Genomic DNA, 24,934 nt, shown 5'->3' on the forward strand with positions numbered 1-24,934 from the left:
TCTGGTTAAAAAAAAGCATTGGCACAAATAAATTGAATGGCAAAGTATTCGTAATAAATATCTCAACTTATGAAGAGTTAACTTTTTTCTTTATCTTTGTTAAATTTAACACGGGTTTCCCACAGATTATCTGAATATATCAGGATTATCTCTTTTACTCATTCTGACAAACCCTGTGTAAAACCCCATCAGATAAGATAAAACTCAGCGGAGCTCACAGTTACAATACTTCATTTGAGTGTGGTTACCCGCAACCGGTACACAAATGCAACCCTCTTTGCAAAGCTTTGTAATAAAATTTGTTTACTTTCTTCTATCGCCGTCCCAGGTGCTTCCCGTCGTCGCCCGTGTTCCGTCGGTTGAACCCCCCATCCGACATGACGACGAGCAATTGAAGCCACCCACCAAGGACTGGATCACAGCCGACTTACCTACCTATGATTTCCCTCTACCGATTGCTGCGTGCATTTGCTCGTGGCCACATGAATGCTTCCTGCTGGACTCTCTCTCAGTCCTTGGCAATTCTACTGTTCTCTCGTATTATGCTGCTCTACTAGCATGCACTCGCTCTCCAAAGTTGAGCAAAAAACGGGAAAATTCAAGATGGCTGCTGTCACCTGTGCGTGATAAATTTTCTTTCTTCTAACCCGTTTTTTGACAGATACACGATATGGAACGCTACTTGCTGAAAAATCCTCTAGTAACGCATCACAAAACCCCGACAGCTTGCTTATTCATACTGCATTAGAAAACGCACTTGTCCAATTGGGTAATCACTTCCGAATGAGGAACACTTTTCGCAGAAAACTTTGGAAAAAGTTTCACCATCACTGCTGTCACCGCTAAGCTTCGACTGCTTTTCCACAATTCGTTCTGTTAGATGATTTCGTAGCAACAAATGGTTATTCGCCTAATCAACTTATAACGATTTGTAACAAACCGAACAGACATTCGATTGAAAATTTTCAAATCTACAATTCTTGTATCCAATACTCAACAATACACTACACACAAGACTGCGGGATCAAGTTTTTCTCGTAAGGAATGGAAGGTCAAATCTACACTGATGATGGTTTTCGCAGCAGAACTAAGTTAAAGAGGCAGTAATCAAGCAATAGCTCCTCTCTAACAGCACTCCTGGAGCCATACTCTCGCTTAAACCCACACAACTAAGTGGCATAGCTATCCAAAGCAGCTATTCTGGATAACTACTACACTACAGCCCCGGAGAAAACCCCATTGTTGCAAAGGAAAACGTCAAACACACATTTTCAGCACACGAGAGCTTACTTTTCCGAGGCTCTCCTGCCCATTCTCACGTGTACCGTTTTTTCCATGTGCAAGCTTTTCATTCAACTTTTCACCACCCGAGCCCAAATGGGAAAGCTCCTGCCAATCGTAAGGATATGCGATATTTTGAATGATTCCGTAAAATAGCATTCAAAAGGAATGTCTCAGAATGCAAGGAGGCGATTTTTTTTTCAATTCCATTTCGTTGGCAAGCATTTGTCGGAATTTTTCGCTCACATACGGACTAAAACAAAATATCGCAAAATTATGAGCTTGGTTTCTGATTCATTTTTATGCATAAATTTTCTAACAAAACAGATTTTAGTGCTGGAAATCATGTCCAAAAAAAGAGAGATCCCATTTCGGGGTGAAATTGATCACTTGGCAATGCAATAGTTGTCAGTTTTACAAACAACTAGGGATGGTCTGGGAGGAAGAAACCGATACGAAATTTATGTACGTCAAGGTGAGCCGAGATTTTGCTGTCACGAACTGTCACTGTGAGCCCAGATCTTAAACACTGGATAAACATGATAAAGGCGCGTAATTGATCAAAACATTTTTTTGCATTTTATCAAGTGTGACAAAAAATCGATTGAAAAGCTATTCATACTTATTCAAAACTAATGCTTGTTAAATTCCTAACAATGCATAATTTATGAAAATTATCTTTTATATTAATAAAAATGGAGTGGTGTTTTTATGTCACGAAATCCCTTACGAACGGGTCAACGGATTTGAATGATTATTTTTCCATTTTGTTCGTCAAAGGTTTCAACGTGTTTGTGTGTATAAAAACCCGAGGATATTCACCGGGAAAGTCAGAAAAACGAGAGTGAACGGAACTGTCATTTCGTATGGGACATAGCATTTTTCAACAGCTAACGTGATAGCAAGGCAAAGTTTGCCGGGACAACTAGTCAATGAATAAATTTCATGAATACCGCGGGTTTTCCGCTAGAGCTTGTATCCTTTGACAGATAGGGGAAGGGGTAGTAAAATGAACACCTTAAAGATATCATCTTGTTTCTGATATAAAACGAGCAATTTGTAAAGTACTATCGCACAACATCAAAAATAGGGATGTTATTTATACCAGCGACACGAATTCAGCATAAAATAGCTAAATTTTCACATATTTTTATCGCAAGCCAAAAACGATGCATATGTTCATTTAACCTGCACTATGTGGGTAAAATGAACAGCTATTGGTGTTAAAATGACCATCATGCAAAAAACATGAGCAAAACAAATATTTCTGAAAATTTTCATTGCATTACCGAAAATTTATCCATTAATGATTCAAAAAGAATTCTAAATGTATCAGATTTGACATCATATCATAACGATATTCACCTCACTGATAAACCTTAAGACTCCCGAGCTGAAAGTAACGTCAGTTCTAATTTCCAAACGTGGTTTTCTAAAATCCTAGTTTTCGTTTATATTATCACTTTAATAAACCATTCCCGTCAGATCTAATGCCCAATTTTTGTATGTTTTTTCGAAAGACAATCATTTTTAATGAATATTGACGTTTTTAGATTTTGTTCATATGCACTCCTGATTTTCTTATAAATTTTTGAAAACATGGATACTCACCACATTTTGAAAAATAATCCGAGATGCGGCACAGTTTCTTCAACCCTATGGGTATTCAGCGTTGTGATTTCCCCACAGTTTTCGGATCTCACCCCTGCATTGAGATGATTATTAACATTTGGAAACGCCAAATCTTGTGAGCGCTCAAACTGACTGTGATCCCGTCGGGGCGCCCCGGAGAGCAACGCCAACGAAACTAACCTCAAATAATTTAGTTTGCTAACCTAAACTTAGCATTCTAACCAGCCGGATCACAATTTTCCTAAATGCAGTGGAATCATATGGAAAACAAACAAATGTAGAACATTAAGAATGACTTTGTCCTTCCTTTCCGATAAACTAGAGCACTGTAAGTCATCTTCCAGCAGGAAAATATAATATTTCCCTCAACAGATTCAAAGTCCCAAAAATAGAAACAAACGAAACTCTCATGTCTCATCCACCCAAAAGTTACGATACTGCTAGTTTTCATTAGAAAAGACTTTGAGTGTCATTATTTGTGCTATTTAAGCCGACAAATACTTAATCAAACTGTTAGCTAATGATCCGGAAGATTCCTGCCTTGATTCAGTAATCTTTCGAACCATTCAGACTTCGTCGGCAGAAAGAGATCAGGAAAGGCAACTGTTCGGCTTGAACTCGGCAGAATCTTGTGGCGTTCGACGGGTGCGGGAAAAGATTAAAATGAATCGGGTGGTCACGGCGGTCAGCATTCTAGAGTAGAGGAGGAACCTGGGCAGCAAATTTCGACTAAAAACGGTAACTGTAACCACGTTCGTGTGGTAGATGATCCCATGATGCATAAAAACAAACAAAAATCATCTGCCAATCCAGCTGATCATAAACTCACCACAACGGGGTGGCAAAATCATAGGGCAAAAATGGGTATGACCTTTCCCGTGGTGAAATAAATTGTAGGGAACCAAGGGGTAAACTAACGTGCCGTCAGTTTTTCATTGTTTTCGAATAGTTAGAGGCTCCAAAACATATCGGTTCCTTAGGAAAGTTTGTTCAGTAAATTAACAGAAAGCGTATCACCCAATAAAAAATTTTCACGGAAATAGTCTATTGACCTCCGTATCAACACGAACACTCTGATTTATGCTCTAAATCGTCCATGCATAAACAAAATTCATAGAAATTTGTTTTATCTCTATAAAAGGCACGGTGTTCGTTTTCCCCTACGCGTATGTTGAACTCAAATGTAAGGTCGTTTTCAGTGTCATGTACTAGACTCGACTAAAGTCTAAAAACTGAAAACGGCCTTACAGCTGAGGTCGAAATACGCGTATCTGTCAAATGATACAAACTCTAGCGGAATTAAGTAGTAAAGTACTAGATTCGTTATTTTCGGTTATAAAGATATTTAATTATTTACCAAAATTAGCAAATTTGAATGAATAACGACGATGCAGTCTGTTCTGGGAAACTATTTTAAGTATCCTTACAAATTTCAGCCTGTTCAAATCCTAGTTTCGAACTAAAAGTTTATGTATGTCTGCCAATATCAACTGAAGTTGATTCTGGAGTTTGACATTATTTTAAACAATGGCCCATAAATAAAAAAAAAAAGATTTATAAGTACTGTTTTGGTAGGCGTCAACCGAATAACCCAGTCTCTTCATGGCATTTGTGCTCATTCTGCTCGGCGTGTCAGTCGAAACCAGTCGTTCTCACCTCGGGTGACATAAGGCAACTATAGGGCTCTGCATTGTTTTGATTTTGCATGGCATTTTGACGTTTACTGGCCTTGTTGTTTACAAATTTTATGTGAGAGTGAAAGAGAGAGGGAGATTTTTATGCAGTGTCCCATTGTAATTTCGGTCCAGAGTTGGGAAAAATCTTGAAATTCACTCTACAGTAGCCAAGCAAAGCCAATCACAGTCAGCGAAGCCAGTGAAACTCACGCCCATTGCTGCTGTAAGCATAAAGCCTTGAAAATAGCAAAACACCCGTTGCTAAGGACAACCCAGAATTACTGTAGAAAAATGTTCTATTTCCCGCTGCATTTCCCGCATTTAGAGCCTTCAATGACACTCATGATTTAGAAAATTCGTGCTCCCAACATAGGCTACTTGATAAGATTCACGTTTTTAACTACTGTACTGGGAAAGCCACGTGATTTTCGCGAAAATTCAAGCCTACTACTATTACCATTCCCAGCACTGTTTTGGTCACTGTCGTTAGAAAGTGCATTTCGCCGAAGTTTGATTTTTCTAGGAATCCATGCAAAATACCCTACTTCGGAAATAGGGCGCATTCGAGCCCATCTAGATGTGAATCGAATGCACTAATTCCGAAATTAGGTATCTCCCAAGGTTCTGAGAAAAATTCAACTTCGGCGAGGAAACATTTCTCACTTTTTACCGCGCCGACAATAATGTGAATCAAATTGGAGCGAGTCGTCAGTTGACAGCTCATTCGACTCGTCTCGCCAAAGACGCCGCGCAGAATAAGCACAATTGCATCTGGTTCTATATCTGTTGTGCGATCTGGTTCCGACACAGGCTGGCAATTCTGATTTGGGATCACACTATTTAATATAAAAACACAAATTGTATTGTTTTAATTTGCAACTTCGGTTAGTAAACTATTTTGTATGTAAAATTTGCTCAGGATTGCAAAAAAACATTTAAAATTCTATCAGTTGCTGAAACTCTATAATCGGTCATTTTTATTGTATTATTGTAAGTAGACCAGTGTGCCAAATAAAAAAAATGAACTAAATCATTTGTTTCGCAATGATTCAATGAAAGTAAAGAATGCGTCAAATCTAATGGCAAAGACTAGCAGAAATGGAGCTGGAAACATATGCATAAGCATAAGCATTGATGGCCGTACCATTCGTAGTTGCTACTCCGTGATTAATCGGAATAATCAAAATTGTACAGGGAACCAATAGATGTAGCTTAGGAGTAACATAATATCCTTACGGTCATCGGGAAAGGGAAGGAATATTAGTGTGACATCCATTGTTAATGGAGAACGAGATCACCTCTGCATCTCCATGGTTGTCATGGGAAGGAGTTTTGTTAGTGGGGAGGGATTATAGCTGCATGATCAGCATTCACTTTGGTTAGTGATGCGATTCATGCAACCTCAGTTCAAAAAATCACCTATCCTTACTTCACAAACAACATGAACATACGGAAATTTGACACCTTTAGCGTCGAACAATTCAAAGGTTTTGTTTGTAAAATGATAATAATAAGGAAACAGGAAGGGTATGGGGTTTCTACTATTATGTAAAACAAATACAAGAGTTTATGTCGACACTCACAGTGACGAACCGTTCATATATTGTTAAATCAATTCATTTATTGTACATTCAAAATAATAGCATGAAACGAGCTTACCAAATTTATCATCTATCCTTGACTGAGTAGCCGTAGTCCACTTTAATCAGCATGCTCATAGCATAAAAAAATCACTCCGGCTATGCGAAAACCCGAACTCAATTGCTTCGGTCATCAAAAAGCATTAAAAACGAAAAACGAACTTTCTGCCTGGGCTTCTACGAAGCACTCTAGCAGAAATGGAGCTGGAAACAAGGATAAAACGTCATTTTGTGAACAGTAGGGAAATGACTAGGAATGGATTAATAAGGTAACCACGCTTCGGTCATAAGAGTTGTCTTTTTTTAAGCATAAGTGTTCTCTAAATAATTTGCTACTCTGGTTTTATTTTTTTATTTTTTAGAAATTTCCTCGGTACTGCACTGTGGTAATTGAGACTTGAACTGTTTTGCACTACACCAAGATGTTCAACCATTCATGTTTGTTTAAAAGTGATATTTACCACTCTTGATGTTGTAAGTGTTTAATATTACCTTTAAATGTCATGAATTGACAGTAATCTACGTTATTTGAAAGTGAGCCATAACTGTGGCAAACCATCAGTTCCTGGTTCATATTATTGATCACAAGTTGGAAATGCTTGTATTCAATAATTAGAATAAAAAATAAAGAAAACAAATTGTCCACACGGGTAAAAATGCGGCACTCTAAAACAGGAGAAAGAGTCATGATTTCGGGAGGAAAGTGTGTTTTCATGTTATGAAAATACACCATGACCAAAAGTCATGAAATCATGAAGCATTTTACCGTAACGCCGGCTGTACGTTACGTTTTCAATTTTTTAACGAAGAAAAATGACAATTAAAACCATGAAGCATGTATGCTGGAACCATGAATAAAATTCATGGAAACATAAGCAATATTCATGGATTTAGTCATCTGTCATTTATGATTCCTATTTTTGATACGAAAAGTGGCAATTTCGGTCATGAAATCATGAAGCAGGATCTGATATCATGAACACAGGTCATGAAAACATAAGCACTTTTCATGTATTCAGATGCCTGTCATTTATGATTCCAATTTTGGTGCTGAAAAGTGGCAAGTTGAGTCATGAAATCATGAAGCAGGATCCCTGAATCATGAACTCAGTTCATGAAAACGAAACATTATACGTCAATTTAGAACCCAGTTTGCCTTTTTAACGTGATTCCTTCAATATCGAGTTATATAGAGTTGACTGTAGTATGACTCGACAAAAATATGTTTAACTTCAACGTGTATATTTTGAGCGAGGATAACCAGTGTTAAACGCCAAAGTGATCCATAACTGTATGTGCTCCTTAACCGTGTGGACATGGTATATTGTTTTAAGTAAGTTTTAAGCCGTGGACATAAAATCATCAATTTTCGACCTTCCACCCCCTCCAGATAAACTATTGGATCGCTGAAAATATATTTTTCAAATATTATATTTTGACTTCTAGAAAACAAAGTGCACTAGTTTGGACATTCTCATATTTCATTCTCTCCTGTAAGTATCCACGTAGTTGAATGCAACGTCCTTCAGGTTAAAGAAACATTAATAGAATGAAGCACGTGGTTAAGGTTATCCATCTAGCAAAAAAGCCGGGAACTATAACAAATATAAATAAAAAGTTAATTCTGCGATTAGATTTTGATTTCGTATTGTTTCGAAACATTCCGTACCACTTCTGATTTCGTATGGATTATTGCGAAATATTTTCAAATTTCGTTCCATTTCGCTAATGACCGTGTTAAGGCTAATTCGGCCATCATTGAAATTTATAATGGGCATCAATGATTGTGGCTAACTCGTCTCACGATTTATAATTAAAAAAAAATCACTTGGTTCTGCACTGACATAGCTGAAAAAGTATCAGCATACCTTCTGCATGTAAGCGCAAGTAGTGATACTTTTCTGAGCCAATATTACTTATAATGACTAAGATTTATCACTTTGCACTTGCAAGCTACAAAATCAACATGGCTGCCAAAACGATTCAGACGGGCTACTTAGCCTTAAATGTTTCGTAGCTCGTTCCGTTTCGTATCGACTTTAAAAAATAGCATATCGCATACCCTTGGCCAATCGGCTGCTCCGGCTCACGACATTCGTGTGCAGTCAGAAACATTGTTCTCGTTTGCTCTTTTCCAAGCTTGGTCCCTCTCCGGCTCGGTTTCAGTTCGGCAGAGAATCACAAACAATCCGTTGGTACGGGAACAGAATTTGCAACCCGCTGCAGATCGATTTGACAGATGTTTCTGTCTAAATGGCTCTTAGTTTTGCAGCATAGCGATTAATTAAATAGTGCACACGTGGTGTCTTTTTCATTAGCACGTATTTTATGATAGCTTTTAACCGATGAGCGGGGCTAATAATAAGGCACTTGAGAAGAATTTCGTCGCTTTATGGATGGCTGAGCAGAACCAAGTGTTCCAGATAAAATGACCATCGAAGAGAGGCGCATCCAATCGATTCATCGTGACGTAATATGAAGCTAAGATTAACGCTGTAGGAGTATTCTAAAATAATAATTTTCAATTCTGGTTTGCCAAAATTTGTCTTTATATGTTCATAAGCTTGAAAACCCAATTCATTGACTACCATATCAGAAAATGCATACTAGTTTGTGTTTCCTTTAAGTAAAAAATCATCGAAATCGTAAACACAATGACAATTGAATTAAATGCGGTAGAGAAACACAGCTCAACAAGCCTTCTCGTTATTTCGTCTTCTTTGAGATTAATTTTGGCTGTGGATTCTATCCAGTTATGTGCAGTTCAGTTGGAATAAATGTTCATATGAAGACTTTGACGAACTAAATTTGAACTTCTTGTATTTTTTTTGATACTGTCAATTCTTGGTTACCCGGTACTCCGTATCAAGGCTAGATTTGAGTGGGGGGGGGGGGGGGGTGTTGGTTGTTTCGAAAATCGCATTTGCCCAGCACGGAGCTTCATTTGTAGTTATTATCATGAAAAATAGCCATCAAAACTTTTAACGCCAGTTTGTTCATATAGTTGGTTTACACCTTTGCAGCGATATTTTGAGTTAAGACCGTTTGAAGGCGTAACCATTAAAATCGTTTATATTTACTACATTGCTATATTGATGTATTTCAATGTCGCAATTTGTATCTTTTTTTTCTATTACATTTAATATTCAAATCATGTTAAAGCTTATCATAATCATTACTTATGTATTGTGTCGAATATAAAATAATTGAACTTGAGAAACAATCTATGGCTACATGGCGGTTCTTTAAGGAATTTTGAACTTCCTTCGAAACAAGATAGTCGAAACTGACTATCAAGGCAGGTACTAAAAATTAAAACTATATTTAAGCTAAAAGGTTAACGAGGCTTACTTTATTTCTTGAAGTAAAATATTTTCAAGCGGAGATATAAGAGGTGTTCATAAACCACGTGGTCTTTTTTTCATATTTCCAGATACCCCCTACCACGACGGGCTTTTATTCTTACAAAAACTTTGAAATTTGTTTGGCCGTGGTGTTTGGTCAGGCCATCCACCTCCTCCAATACACGACCACGTGGTTCATGGACGACCGAATAATGTCTAGCCGAATTTTCCTTTCCTAAAATTATAGGGTTGTATTCTTTTAAGGTATACTGTTAAAATAATTATTGGCGTTAAGCTGATCACATTACAATCATAATGCCAATTTGTGAACCCGACCTCCGTCAAGGCATTGTCAAGTAGCTGCTATTTCGTCAATTTACATTCGATTTTTTTGAAACCACTCTCGAATGACTTACGCAAGATACCAGTTATTTGTCATAAATGGACAATGCTGATTTCGGAACCATACTGGTCCGGCTTGTACTGAGCTCACGAGAGGACCAATTTTTTAAATGTGTTTTTTTTTTTCTATTTATAGCAGTTACAACACCAAAGTTATGGGGTTAGGAATCACCAGGTCTTGATAGCAACACGATTTTGGCGTTTGTGAGCTTAAAGCTAAAAATAAATTTTATTTCAGCATGAATTCATTAGTAATCCAAGAACGAACTTACATATTTGGTGTACCAAACAGAAATTGAGGATAGGTCGTATCTACAGTTCCACTGGTTATAGTTCACTTCATAATTTTATATTTAAGTCATGTTTATGTTTTCAAAATGTTGCAGCTAATACAAAATTTGTAGAATTTCCATACAAAAGGTGTTACAAAATGGTTGGTGGGTGGGTGTCAAAAATGGAAAATGTTGGCGTTATGAAATTTTGTGAATGAACCCTTGAACTGCAAAAGTGCCCACTGAACTGAGAAACAGGCACTGTCCCAGAAAGAAAATGAATAAGATAGTTGCCACCAAAATATTTCGAAAGAATAGCTGACATATGAAAGAAGGGAAAATATGTGATGAACACTTTACCGACGAATTTTACACACCATTGGTAACCAGTTTGCATTAGAGATGCACACATGAATGGTTTATTCTGTGTAACAGTATAGTCATCATCTTTGCACGCAGAACAAGATACTGCACTGTATCTCATACTATTCGGGGTAATGGCTCATTCGGGGTAGTGGCGTTCGGGGTAATGACCCATTCGGGGTAATGGCTTTCGGGGTAGTGACCCATTCGGGGTATTGGCGTTCGGGGTAGTGGCGTTCGGGGTAATGGCGTTCAGAGTAATGGGATGGAGCCGTCATAGAGTCATTCATGACAGATTTTCCAAAATCGTGGAAACAATATGTTCTGAGAGATCCTGCCTAAAGCTGCACCAGTGAAAAAAGCCACATCAGTTTGTATGCATGCCATTCTAGATTAGTTAGAATATTTTTAAGAATTCATTATGCTTAAACCGTGGCACATCATGTTTTGTGCATACCGTTTTGTCTCAAATTCCGAACAGACTCGTATTCCGAACACTCGATTTTTGTATGGCGATGTGGTTGAAATGTTTCGCTGAAATATGTCATTATCTTACAAGGAAATGGCAGTCAATTGCAATTCAATTTCAACTTCTTACAATCTTTTTTATACCTTTGGAGTAGTGATGATTCTTTTGTTCGAGACCAGTAGAACTAGCTCAGATAAAATTATTTGCAAAAATATTCATTTGAACACGATTTATTCGTGCTGTTCGGAATTTGAATCAAGGTGTTCGGAATATGAGACAGAATGAACACGGTGTTCGGCATTTGAATCAAATTGTTGTTCCATACTTTTACGTAAAAACAATACTGAACAAGTTTATACGAACATTTTTTTCAGCACACCCAACAGCTAACAGCTGTACTTTGTGGAGAAATTGAAATTTTCGCAAATATCAGCTAATTTATGCCTATCAGATGCATTTGAAGTCACTGTTGGCCTTAAGTGTTCGGAATATGAGTCAAAACGGTATAACGGAAAAGTTTCAAAACAGTTTTTGGCGGAACCTGTTCCTTGTGCTCTGAAGCAGCTAGATCTGTAGGTATTCTTTCTACATTTATAAACATATTTTTGCTTCATATAACGTTAGTATCGCAAAATAGGTCCTCCTGGAGTCTGTGCGATGTGCTCAGGAGTGGCAATATATGTTTACACAGGGCCTATTCCTCATTTATGGACATGTTCTATCGAATTTACGAAAAAATGACCCCTAAAAAGCCTTAGCGGAACCGGTACCAGAGACACTATTGGTTGACACCTCACTATGGGCGGTTTCCATACAGACTGGCGGCCAAAAATAAGGTTTCCATCTCATGTCGTATTTATGAGTTTTGTGATATAAATTTGATGTTTTATTTTTAAAAACAAGTTTTCGAGACAAACTTTTGAATAGGGCCTATAGCGAAATAATAAGTTTTGTTACTAATAATGTATATGAGCCATTTATGCGATAAACGTTGTGCAAATCATTATAAATATTAGAACTTACATAGAAATGATGATATGAATGATTTAGCGATACATATTCAGTAATCCTCTGAATTATTTTTTATCTGTTTTTAATAGAAAATGGTAAAAAATATTGAAAAAATTAAAAAAGCCCTAAATAAAAAGTGCAAATTTATGCAGCTAAATTCTTCACGATCCTTTAGTTTACATCTCAAAGTACCCATTTTAGTCTGCGACAACTTGGGACAAAAAAGTATAGGATGTGTAAAGTTTCGATAGAAAAACAAGTATATTTTTTGCAGTGCACTCCCCGCATTTTTCCGACCTAAGGTGCGAATTTTTATTTCATTTTATTTTTCTAAGATAGCTTTATGAATAAGCTTTCTGACAGCTAAGCTTAGCTTAGACTGACTACACATATCAATGGTTGCTATTCCGTGATTGACCGAAGTCAGTGAAAATGCACAAAGAATCAACTAGAAGTTTGGCTGGGATTGTCCATAATCTTCTTCAGTGTGCATAATTCAGTGCCTCCATTTATACAGGGTCAATAACAGCGCCGGTCACGTCCTTGCAGTCAGGTGGGATTGGAGGAAGGAATGTTAGTGTGTAACCTTTGCTATTTGGAGACCGTGTTTGCCTCTGCATCTCCACAAAGGTTAATGGGAGGGATGTTTGTTAATGGGGAGGATCGTTGGGTCACAGGATTCACTTTGATAAGCGATTAGGCCATGATAAATAATTTGACGCGAGCAAAGGATCAAACACTACTACCTGCTTTGCAAACCACGCCACTAATTAATCATGCCACGCGAGCGACGCGCGACACGATTGATCCTGCTCACATCACCCGCCCCCGAAGGAGCAAGTGACGCGAGCAAAGGATCAAACACTACTCAACTTTTTGAATACTTTTTTTCGGACAGTGTATAAAGATCTGTATAAAATATTACGATTATGCAGTATATTGTATTCCATATGTACCTTGTGTTTAAACTGAATTTTTGATTTTTCTTAAAAACTCTAACTTTGAAATACTGTATCAAATAAACTATAAAAGATCTTGCCCTTATATTCCAGGAATATCTTAATAGAAGTGTTTACTATGGATTGATGTACAAGAAAAACCTATCAGAACAAGTCATTTTTTTATTATTGGCCACCTGATCGCCCATAGTGCACCTAGTTCATTCTTCATTTATTGACATATTCTTTCGAATACATGTCACAGGGCTTGTGTTGGATATAAAACAGAAATACCTTCGTGAGGACCTAACGGAACCTGTTTTTGGAGCTCTGGGGTGGCCACGTCAGTTGATATTAAGTTTTTTTTTTCTTTTATTGACACGTTCCTTCAATTTTACAAAGATTGAGACGTCGCACGGCAGATTTTGAATAAAAAACGGAAATGTCCCTAAAGACACATTGATGCGTATCCACGAGTTGTATGTTTTGCATTTGATGTTTTTTTTTTCAAATATCTTGCAAAATAGTTTTCAATTGAAAAAAGAAAGAAAGTGTAGATTTATGTAAAACTAGTTTTGAGATATTGTCGTCCAAGGTTTCCAAATTTCACGTTTTGTTTTCCTTTTTTCCACAACTACCCTTCCCCGCCAAGACCCCCCTTTTTTTGAATTTTCACAGCTATTCAGCAAGACCAAGCTGAGGGTCGTGGGTTCGAATCCCACCGGTCGAGGATCTTTTCGTAATGGAAATTTTCTCGACTTCCCAGGGCATAGAGTATCTTCGTACCTGCCACACGATAAACGCATGCAAAAATGGTCATTGGCACAGTAAGCTCTCAGATAATAACTGTGGAAGTGCTCATAAGAACACTAAGCTGAGAAGCAGGCTCTGTCCCAGTGGGGACGTAATGCCAGAAAGAAGAAGAAGAAGAAGAAGAATACCCCCCACACAGACAGAGGATTAAACGTCAAGAAACGAAACGCAGAATCAAAATAAAACAGCAACTCGGCTGTACGGTAACTACCAGTTTTAATTGAAAATAAACTTTGTTGGTTTGCACAACGTAGATCAACCAATCACGTCGTTATTTATGTTACTATAACGATTTGAATGTAATTTTGTCCAACATTCACGACGCGAATGATATGTTAAAATCGAAAAATTCATGATTTCGAAATTTTGGTGTCCCTAAGTTTTTATTGATTTGTCGAACTATTTCTCTTCACTATTAAAATTTTTGAAAACAAAATGATTTTAAGAGACGGGTTTTTTTGGATAATATCGTTCAAGCTTATAGATTCTGGAAAATGTCATACAATAAACCATGCGCTTCCTCTGTTTCAATGCTGTGCAAAAAATAGAACACAGCATACAGATGTAAATAGATAGATTCTTACTGTAGCTCAGAATGGCTGAAAAAAGTAAACAAACGATTATATTGAACTACTCAATTGTACTTATAGGTTCTAATCTTAAAAAGTTACCGAACTCGGTAATCTGAATTAAGTGGACATTATTTATGGATAACAATAAGATGCTTGAACTCTGCTACTTCATTCTAGGCTCGAAGCGGAAATTCCTTCCTAGAATTTCGAGGCATAATTTCATAACACATTTCTAAATTATTTATTATATCGTGAAATGGAATTATTAATCAAATCAAAGCTGACTAAGAAGAAATAATCAATCAATAATGCGAAATATAGTGTATGCTTTGTGTTCCACTAAAATGCACTACTTACTGAGACGAGTAGTTATGATGCCCTTATCTCCTTTTAGATGGTTAGTCTTTTCTGTAACAGTTTCATGGCACATAAAATGATGGAAAGATAAGTGAAGAATAAATAGTTTCAAGCATAAACATTGTATTAAAGCTGTAAGGATATGGATTTCTGCAGCTTCCTTTCTAAGCTTTTTCTTTGTGGCATATTCGTCACTTCGTGGAAGATTTTACCAAAGATTAACTATTTGTAAGACCGAGCAAATAAAAAGCGACAATTTTTACACCGTCTTCAGCAAGGCTGCACAAACTGAACAATCACTTAACATTGGGCAACAGACAACACGGAACACACAGTAGCCCAGTGAAGAATTTTTCGTTTGACGAAAAGTTTACCTCAACTGGAGCGGGAATCGAATCCACGCCTCGTGACACAATACACCTAAACGACTGACGCCGCTAATCGCTCGGCCACGAAGCCCACAAATCAAGCGTGGAATCAACTCATATTGCATTGGAAAACAATCGCTACAAGGAGTAATAAATATAAACAAATATTATTTTGAGAAAATTAATATTCTATTTTATATGAAAATTTTAAAATTTTGGTGAGAATAGTTTAAAAAGTTGTAATTTTGGACAGTATTTACAAACAACTATCTTTTAAGAAAGAAGGAACATATACACGATTTAAAAACAATCCATAGATCAACTTTGTATACGAACGATACTACAAGTAATTTAAGTCAAGCATTACTACTTGAATTGTTTGCCAGATAATTTAAAGTTTGCAAAACCATTAGATTACAAAAAAAAAATGTTGGAGGTTGATAATTGCGCTTCAGAAATATAATTAATTAACTTGGAAACAACTTGGTTCTCACCGCGCTCGGAAGAATGATAAAATCCTTCCAGCCGTGGATTAAACCAAGCTGCTTGTTAAATGAACTGTTCTCCTACGCAATTTGTCACATACTGTGTCATCTTCATCATCGCGTATCAGAGCCACGCAGAGATGGTAAAACAGTGTAACTACGAACAATCTGAACATGTCCTCAGTGCAATCAATTATATCTAATTATCATTTCCTTTCTACCTTCACCGTCTCTCCTGAGGAACCCCACGGACCACTTTTTTACGACTGTTTCGGTCAAGCCACCGAGGAACGGCAGCAAGCACCGCACGATCTGACCTCGTACTGGAACAACAGTAAATTCCTACGAGAAACGACCGAGGACTGCACATTGGGCCAGGTTGCAAAATTAGGAGAAAACAATAATTTTGACTATGAAGACGATTTTTAGTGCAAAATTGCTTTTGGGTAAATTTGTAACATGTAACATGTTGTCCTGATCATGTGTAACAATTTCACCGAAGGCACTTCAAAACATCATCTTCATAATATAGTTTTCCTCCTAATTTTGCGATCTAGCCTAATGTGGCCTATGCAGGGAGGTGTCTAGGTGCCGTGCTACAGAGAACGTGGGAAACAGCCATTTTTAGCGAAGGGAATGAGAAAATCCTTAATTGAATCTGATAAGAAGCAGAAAACGCTCACGCTTGTCCTTTTTCACGATTTCACGCCCTAGTAACGGTGTCCTAAAGGCGGGTTATGCTCGTTGCACACCCACCAGCACATACTCGCATGTACTTTTGCTCCGTAATCGGGTCTGAGAATGTTTTTATCAACTGCGGGCATTGAAATTACATATAAGTGGTATACAGTTAAACGTGTTAATGCTTCTATAAGTTAACTGTTGCTTTTGCCCGTAATGGATATTTAACAAAATTTACAGCATAATTATTGTTTCCACTGTTAACATTATTTTATGTTTTAAGATGTCATAAAATTAAGTTCTTCACGGTGCTGTACACACTAATCTAATAATCTAACTGTGCATGTATTACGTTGATTACAAATGGTAAGGAGTGTATCTAAAATTGGTCGTAAACATTTATAACAACCTCAGAAACATTAATTTAACGTATCAAATGTAATAGCTCATCAGGCTGGAAATTGAGCGAACTTAATTCTCTTAAAAAATGTTGCCTCTATAATAATGAAACTGTCATAAAATGTGTAAAGTTGGAAGACAAATTGTTACCAGGTATTTTGTGCTTATATACTCTCTGGTATAATGTTCATGGCATAGTAAAATTATATCAATTGCATGCTATTTAAAAAAACACAAACAAGTGGATTTTTTTTTTTCTTTGAATTTTTGTTTATACACTATAGTAAAACTGACCGACTGAAACACAACAATATTTTTCATCCGAAATGGTCCTAGGGTAGCTGTACCCTATCTACTTATTTCGCTATAAAACTGATTTGAAGCCTCGAAACAGACCATATAATAGCATTAAATTGACTTAAAAGCTTCTTGTTTTTAAAAACAGTTGTCTTTGTACTATTTATGACAATTAAGTCGTAAAAGTGCACCAATTATGGACTTTCGATTATTTGCACGAAATTAACTCAAATGCCATCCAGTGCGATTGATAATGCAACGCTAATAAGTAATGAAGTCATTACTTATAGCATTTCCCAGGAATGTTGTATAAAGTGATATTAAGTTAATTTATCGTAATGCGTTGATGGGTACAAATAAGTTGTCGACAAAGAGTCGAAATGTTGCGAAAAAATAAAAAATGATACAAAACAGAATTATTGCGTACCATGACCCCACAGTTATGGATCAAATAGTGTGGAGTCAACCTATAAAATTCAATAAAACGACATGGAAAACGTAAAATTGTAATTTAAAAGCACGAATCGAATCGTTTCAAATTGGAACTTCGGTTAGTAAACTGTTTTGAGTGTAATATTTACATAGGACGGCAAAATAAATAAAGATTGTGTCTTCCTGGAAACCATATTATGGATCAATTATCATATTATGGATCAAATTGTGACATATTACGGATCAGTGCGCAAAATCAAAAGATTTTCAACTCAATGCATCTGTATTGCATGGTATGGCGAAAGTTAACAATGTGTCATATATTACTGCAAAAAATAGGACTGTTAGAGCTGGAAACAAGGGTAAAATGCCCTTTTTATTGTGATACTGCATTGTAGTAACTGAGACATGAACTGTTTCCGCTCCACACCAAGTTTTCCACCCATTTTTGTCTGCTAAAATATGAAATTTACAAACCTTGATGTTTTATTAGTTTTATCCTTAGTGCTATTGTCTGAAAATGTCGAATCCAATGCATAAAATAGCAGAAATCTACATTCTTTGGAAGTGATCCATAACCGTGGTAAACAATCATTTCCTGGTCCATATTATGGATCACTAGTTAGAAGTGTTAATATTCGGTGTTTTGAATAAAAAATTCATGTAAAATGTTTTCCAAAGATGAATTCATACTAAATCGAAGCGAACGAGCATAAAACATGCTATAACATTTGAATTTTACCACCTGTGGGAGCTTATGAATGCTGACGGCACTTCTTACAGAAAACGACCATATAATGATAGCTGTGTGGCACCAACTAAACATTTGTCAAAAGCACCGTTATTTAGCGGTTGAATGTTGTGCTTAACATTACAAATGGTAGAAGACAAATAGTATAACATGGGAAAAATATTTTTACGTCAACGTTTATGTTTTGAGCGAGTTATCCGATGTTAACGCCAAAGTGATCCGTCACTGTGGGTGATCCGTAACTGTGTGGGCATGGTATAAATTGCCTTTCCGATTCGCGATTTTGAAGAAAAAGGGCACACGAAAATAAAAAAAAATCGAGTATCCCTGAAACTACTATGTCTGCTATGAAATTGGCAGCTGCCGCGGACGTTTTCGACAGCATGATTCAAGAATCCTAGTAATTGAGCACAAAACTTGAAGATAATTCTTTACCGAACCTCGTCATGGAAGCAGGGATAGGGTGCGACTCAAAACTCTTTCGGTGCTGCACGCGCTGCCGGGACAGCACGTTCAATTTGAAAGAGACATACTAGTGCAATATGAATGATGTTGCCCCCACAGTTCGAACGAAACGTGTAAATTTCTGAGACATAAAATGCACATAATTAGAGCGTAGTATATAATGGATATTTACATGACATTAAACTTCAATTATGTCATGTAATCGAGCAGAATTCTGTGTGATTACATGACATATAACACAAATTTACATGATTCCAGACTTAAATTTACATGACGTCATGTTTACATCGCATAAATGAAGTTTACATGACGTGTTATCTTCATTATTTTTAACTGTGCCCATTCTTTTTTGTGTGCTAAAACTCCCATGTGCCATTGTTGAGAACCTCTCTGAGCATTGGGCAAGGTTCTCTCAATAACATCACTTTGCTTTCATGACGGAGTACGGATTGACGCCACTCTCAAACGAACCACACAAACGTTTGTTTACTTCATAAATTAACATGATTTCGCCTCACATACTTCGATAATTTCGATGACTTCGGTATACTTTTCGTGTTGACCAGGAGACAATTTCCTGAACAAACGATTGCTTTGATAAATTCAATTTGCGCATTTCTTTTACCACTGGACATTTTCAGAAGTTTTTACAAGTGCGGTAACGCTAATAAAAGTGCGCGATTGCATCAAATCGAGTCAATGTCTTCAGCGGGCTTATTCATCGGAGTCCAAAGAATAAGGGCTCTGAAGACACCAATATGATTCGATGCAATCCCGCACTTTTATTCGCATTTCCGTACTTATGAAGCCGCACTTCGCAGTCCAGTAGTGAAAGAAATACACAATATATCTGACAAAATTTTCGCCTGACAGTTGCGTTTATTGTTGTTTTTGTTTTTGGAAACTGGGTCGGTGATCAACACACAAACAAGCCAACTTCAAGCAAATTGTAGTTCGGTCGAACCTGAATAGGGTTGGGGTTGAAACTGTGATTCAGAACAGGTTGCGCCAATGTCAACCTAGGTTTAAAAACGAATTCGATATATAATTTCTGTGTTCGTTTGAAACGCAAATATCAAATGTGGGAAGATTTTTTACAAGGAAGGCAAAGCCGAGAATTACTTTTATACGGAAGTGTCAAGAGTTTTGTCGGTTTTTTGACACCTCCTCTCCCGAAAGAAGATTTGTTGTATGAAAATAAAAATAATTTGTCTGGCACGTAACAAACAACTTCCTCCCCCCTCCATATGACTAACCCTACACATAACTCCTTACCTAATTAATAAACGGCCTCGAATTACAAAATAATTTCCGAACATTGTAAGAAATGTCCTACGTCCTTGTTTCAAATTCACAGGCTTTCTACGTAGGGCCCATTTACAAATTTCATAACGCTGAAAGGGGTGGGTGTCCTTAAGATGTTACAGCTCATACAAAATTCGAAAAATATTCATACAAAATGCGTTACGAGGGATGGGTGGGTATCAAAAAATGGCTATTTTCGGCGTTACGAAATTTGTGAATAAACCCTCAAATGATTTTGAAGTGTTAAGCAAGCAATGATTCGAATCCCTCGTCAGTCACATTAGTTCTCGATTATGTTTTCAATGAAAAGCACCAAACGAAGCACATTGTGCTTTACTCCATGAGTTTTAAAGAGTAGATCTGGAGCTATCTTTTGTCTCTCACATAGTTGCGGCCATACTCGCACCTTCTTTTGTGTCACTCAACAAAAACAAGAGACGCAAGCAAAAGTCGGGTGCAGCACATGCCTATTTTGCACCGCTCCGAGTTTTCTGCCATTCTCTGCATGGAAGTCACTCGTAAAATAAATTTACTTTTTTAATTTCACTGAACAAAAAATGTAAACAAACCACCTCCACAGTATTGCCATAATTGGGTCCTCATACATTCTTTGTACCAGTTATCGACATAGTGGATATAACATGATTTACAACTAAACGGTAAATTTAATTGCTCACCGAATAAATTTGTTCATTTGTTCTCACTAGTCACATTCATCGGTTGAGGTATTTTTACCAGACGAAAACATAAATTTCGATGCGGGTCTCTTTTAGCAAAATGCTAAGAAGGAGAAATGATCATGAAGCAATGTTTCTAAATGTTAATTTTTCGAAGAGTATTGCACGAATGTTCTTATAAAGGCTTAATTATCATCAGAAATACATAGTTTTATCATAACTGTCCATATTAGCCATTATATTTCAGTGAAACAATAACATTAATCACTTTCTGTTACCACTATTGTTATAATTGATACTATAGCGATAATTGGTACTTCTACCCTATTTATAAAATGTAATAAGCTCAAACGTACTCTATATAATTGAAGATGTTTTTGAAAGAGTCTATAAAATTAGTTAACCCTTAAAAGACGCAGACGACTTTTTTGCTCATATCTCTCGACTCAATTGATCAATTCTCAATATTATAACAGTTTTGTGTAATGTGCATTCACAAAAATTTGGATACCGGGGGACAACCTAGACACATGGCCGGAAATTTAGTGTACACCGCCTGTTTCACCAGTGATTTTTGGTGAAACTTCAATATATTAGGAATATATTTATGTGAATAAAGTATGCATCAAGTTTTGCGAGCTCTGTAGGTGAATTCCGGCGAACAATTTCTTCGAAGAGAAGAAATTTTCTTCCATCTCTCACCAGCAAGAAATTTTTCTTCTCTTCGAAGAAAATACGCGCCGGAATTTGCCTACTGGTGAATCATTTTTGAACCCCTATAACCACTTAGCCTTTTGACATGTTAAGATACAAGAGGCCAGAAATCTTTGCGATTCCAGAAAACCAACTCAAATGCAAGATAACTCCTGCTCACCAACGACAATAAATGCAGGCTTAGGAAAAATCGCTAGTTTTCTTTTGTTGTGTAACTTCGATCTTTCTGGACAAACATTGAAAAATGGCCATAGTCTTACGTGCAATTAATTTTCATTTTGATTGGAAAAGAGTAGAAAGATGCGTGTTTTTAAACTTTATAATTCAATCGATTTTCAACCGATTGTTGTTAAACTTTGTTAAAATGCAAATAGGGAAAGTGTACCAGTTATGGCCATAGTGGTTTTCTATTTGGCCATATGTGATATTTTGATAAATTTCACATTTTAAATCTTTTTGAATGTTTTAACATCAAGATATATCTTAAATCTAACTGCTACAACACACAAAAACTTTCAAAATTTTGAGACATTAAAGTAATCACGTATGGCGAAATAGGGAACCACTATGTCCATAACTGGTACACCTACCCTATATGTTTTGATCAATTACGCGCTTTTATCATGTTTGTCCATTATTTTAGATCCGGGCGCACAGTGACAGTTCGTGACAGCAGAATCTCGGCTCACCTTGACGTTCATAAATTCTGTATCGGTTTCTCTCTTCCAGCAGGTGACCATTTAAGTTTCAGAAAAAATCCCATTTTTGGTTTAAAGTAAAAAGAATGATTTTTATCCTTAGGAAATAGCCATTATGCGAAACATCAAATAACTCTGTTCCCGCAAATTAGAACTTGTAAAGCTGGAACATTCTGTACGCATAGGATCCATTTTGTTTTGTTCAGTAGCTCCGGCATTTTTTTCCGAAATACAAATTGATATTTTTGGAAAGAATCATCTTATGGCATAAAAGTGCAAACAATTTGAAGATATTTCGTCATGAGAAATATTAATTACAACTGATATGTAAATCTATCGGAAGCTAAATACGACTATTTAGGAATACATTCTAACTCAGATCTGGTGACAAAGTTCCACGTTTTGATTTCGGAAGATCTATGCTTTATTTTTAAAATTGAGAGGGTCCTTGTGGGAATCCCTAAACGATGGTCAATAATAATCTTGAAAGGATAATTATGAGAATTCTGAATAGATTCCAATGAAAGCCCTAGAAGGATTCTAATGAAATCCCTGGAAGGTTTCTGATTGAAATATGTCATGCAAGCATCTCTTTGAAAATCCTCGAAGAAATTTTTGATGAAAATCCTGATTCCAGGTGAGATTTTTGCAATGTTTCTGATGAGAATCCTCAAATGTTTGGATAAGGATTGTGGAAAAATAAATGCGAATCCTGGAAAGAATTATTATGAAAAACTTGGAAGGGCTCTATTGGAATCCAGGGAGAATTCTTATGTAAATCCAAAAAAAAATGCATCGAAAAACCCGAAAGGATTCTAATCAGAATACTGTGAGGATTTCGTTAAGAACTCTGGAAGGTTGTGGATAAGAAGCCTTTTGTGAAAAAATCCTTGAAGGATTCTGAAGATTTTTTTCGGCTGCTGTCGTGTCGAGGTATTACATATGGGGAAGCCCTTTTTTCTCAATTTTCAACACATTTTCGGCATATGTACCGATTTTCAATCAGTTTCCGTGATTTGTCGTTAAGATGAAATATATTTGTAAATAGGAAAAAAAATTGTTATGTGAAGTTCCAAGCTAACGTGTCCGTTTTTTGCGCGCTATCGTTTCTTATTTTACCGGTTTTTGTTCGATTAGGAGTGGTGCACCGAAAGCTTCAAGCATTAGGGTGGGGCTTTTTTCCAAAAATCTTCCGTAGTCAGGATTTACAAAGTGGAAAATGATCATCGGTCCCAAAATAACATCCTGTGAAAAAAGGAGAATTTTTGGTGAAGGTTTAGAGGTGGCGCAAAGGGCGTATGTGCAGTTTTCCCATTTTAGTGAACTCTGAAAATTTTTGGTATGCTTTTCAGTTTATTTTGGTGATTTTAGGACCCTTAAGGGCAAAAAATCACCTCAAAATTGCGATATCTCCACTCCTATAGATGATATTTGACGAAATATATTTTATTCATGCGATTTTTGGCCCTTGAATAGGAAACGCTGGCTGATTACTATGAACCCGAATAACCATATGAATAGCTGGGGAGAATTCCTATGCTAGTAGAATTGAACAAAGAGTAAAGAAGAATGAGAGAAAGAACAAAGAACACAAAATAATGTAAGGTGGGGTGGGTTAAACAGGTGGGAGGGTGAACTAGTGATATCTTGAGTGTAACTGAGGAATCTTGAAAAATCTCGATTTTACGCAATGGAGAAAAAATCCAGTAGAAAACGATGATTATATTGACTTCTATTTAATATTATCTAGTTCAGAAATATTTTTGAACAATCTTTCTTCAAGTAAGGGAAGAGCACCAATTTTTGAACCATCTCTAGTTTTCGACCCATGCATACGATTTGAGATTACTTTTTATGGAAAACTTGCAGTAACGGCTAAAATGTCCTCAACTCCATGCGAAGTTTCATCATTATTCTCCTGGTAGATATAGATCACTGCATGTCCACTTTACTGCTTTAGTTCAATAATCGTTTGGTTGTGTTTTTTTTTTCCTGAATGATGGTGGCAATTTATCGAAAGGGAACGTTGCAAAATATACATCCTGGAAATTCAGCCACACGCAGTATCTATTGAGTTCATAACCAATTTATATAATTATTTATATAAACATAGAACATCCTGTGAAAATTCCTTCATGTAGCTCTGTCGCAATTCCTAAAAAAATATGTTTTAGAACTGTGAAGACTTAATTTTGGTTTTATTCGAGAGGTTTGCAACCTGAAGTGCTTTTTCTCTTGCACCCTATAGAAGTTCGTGCACTAATTTGAATTTTGACCACCCGTTTTTTCCTTCTGCTGTTGTTTATATACACCGATTTCAAATACAGATGCAGAACTATTTTGAACTTCAACTGCATTTTCGTTCGTCCGAAGTTGTGTTGAAGGTGTTGTGGCGAAAGTAAAGTATTGGAAGCCCAAACGCAATTAATTGCTGAAATGGCATCCTAATCCAGATATTCCAGGAAGTGTTATTGCTGGAAAGCAGAAATCTTTTATGGATTTACCTAATAAGGATATATTATGCGGGATCAAATTCCGAATACTAAGAAATGAATCTAAACTCTTCCACTTCATAAAAAACTCCTTCTATTTGTATAAAGTGTACGGATTTTGAGCATGTGTGGATTTAGGCCCCCTCTGTTATTTCTTTCAGATTATAAAAGCAATTGCTGGAGTTATATCAAACGGACATTCTAAAATACTAAATTAGTGTTAAACTTGCATATAATCACATCTCATACATCCAACCGAGATATTTTCACGGTTCCGTAGTTGATTATAATATAATATCATCATTTACACCCTCCTGTTTAACCCACCCCACCTTACATTCTTCTGTGTTCTTTGTTCTTTCTCTCATTATTCTTTGCTCTTTGTTCCATTCTACTAGCA

At 36.6% G+C, this 24,934-nt stretch overlaps 1 protein-coding gene across 9 annotated transcripts in view; it reads right to left on the reverse strand.

Moving 5' to 3' along the window:
* LOC5574135 (RIMS-binding protein 2) overlaps window positions 1-24,934 on the reverse strand; it is a 232,902-nt gene that overhangs the window by 188,262 nt on the left and 19,706 nt on the right. Inside the window, exon 1 of one of the 9 annotated variants that reach the window (XM_021853141.1) lies at window positions 436-1,115. The exons of the other annotated variants lie outside the window; for them this stretch is intronic. The gene's annotated coding sequence lies outside the window, so the exon portion shown is untranslated. Of the gene's footprint in view, window positions 1-435; window positions 1,116-24,934 lie in introns of those variants that run through there. 9 annotated transcript variants of the gene reach the window in all.

This window comes from Aedes aegypti, chromosome 3, assembly GCF_002204515.2.
Source record: "Aedes aegypti strain LVP_AGWG chromosome 3, AaegL5.0 Primary Assembly, whole genome shotgun sequence".
In the NCBI taxonomy this organism is placed as follows: Eukaryota; Metazoa; Arthropoda; class Insecta; order Diptera; family Culicidae; genus Aedes; species Aedes aegypti.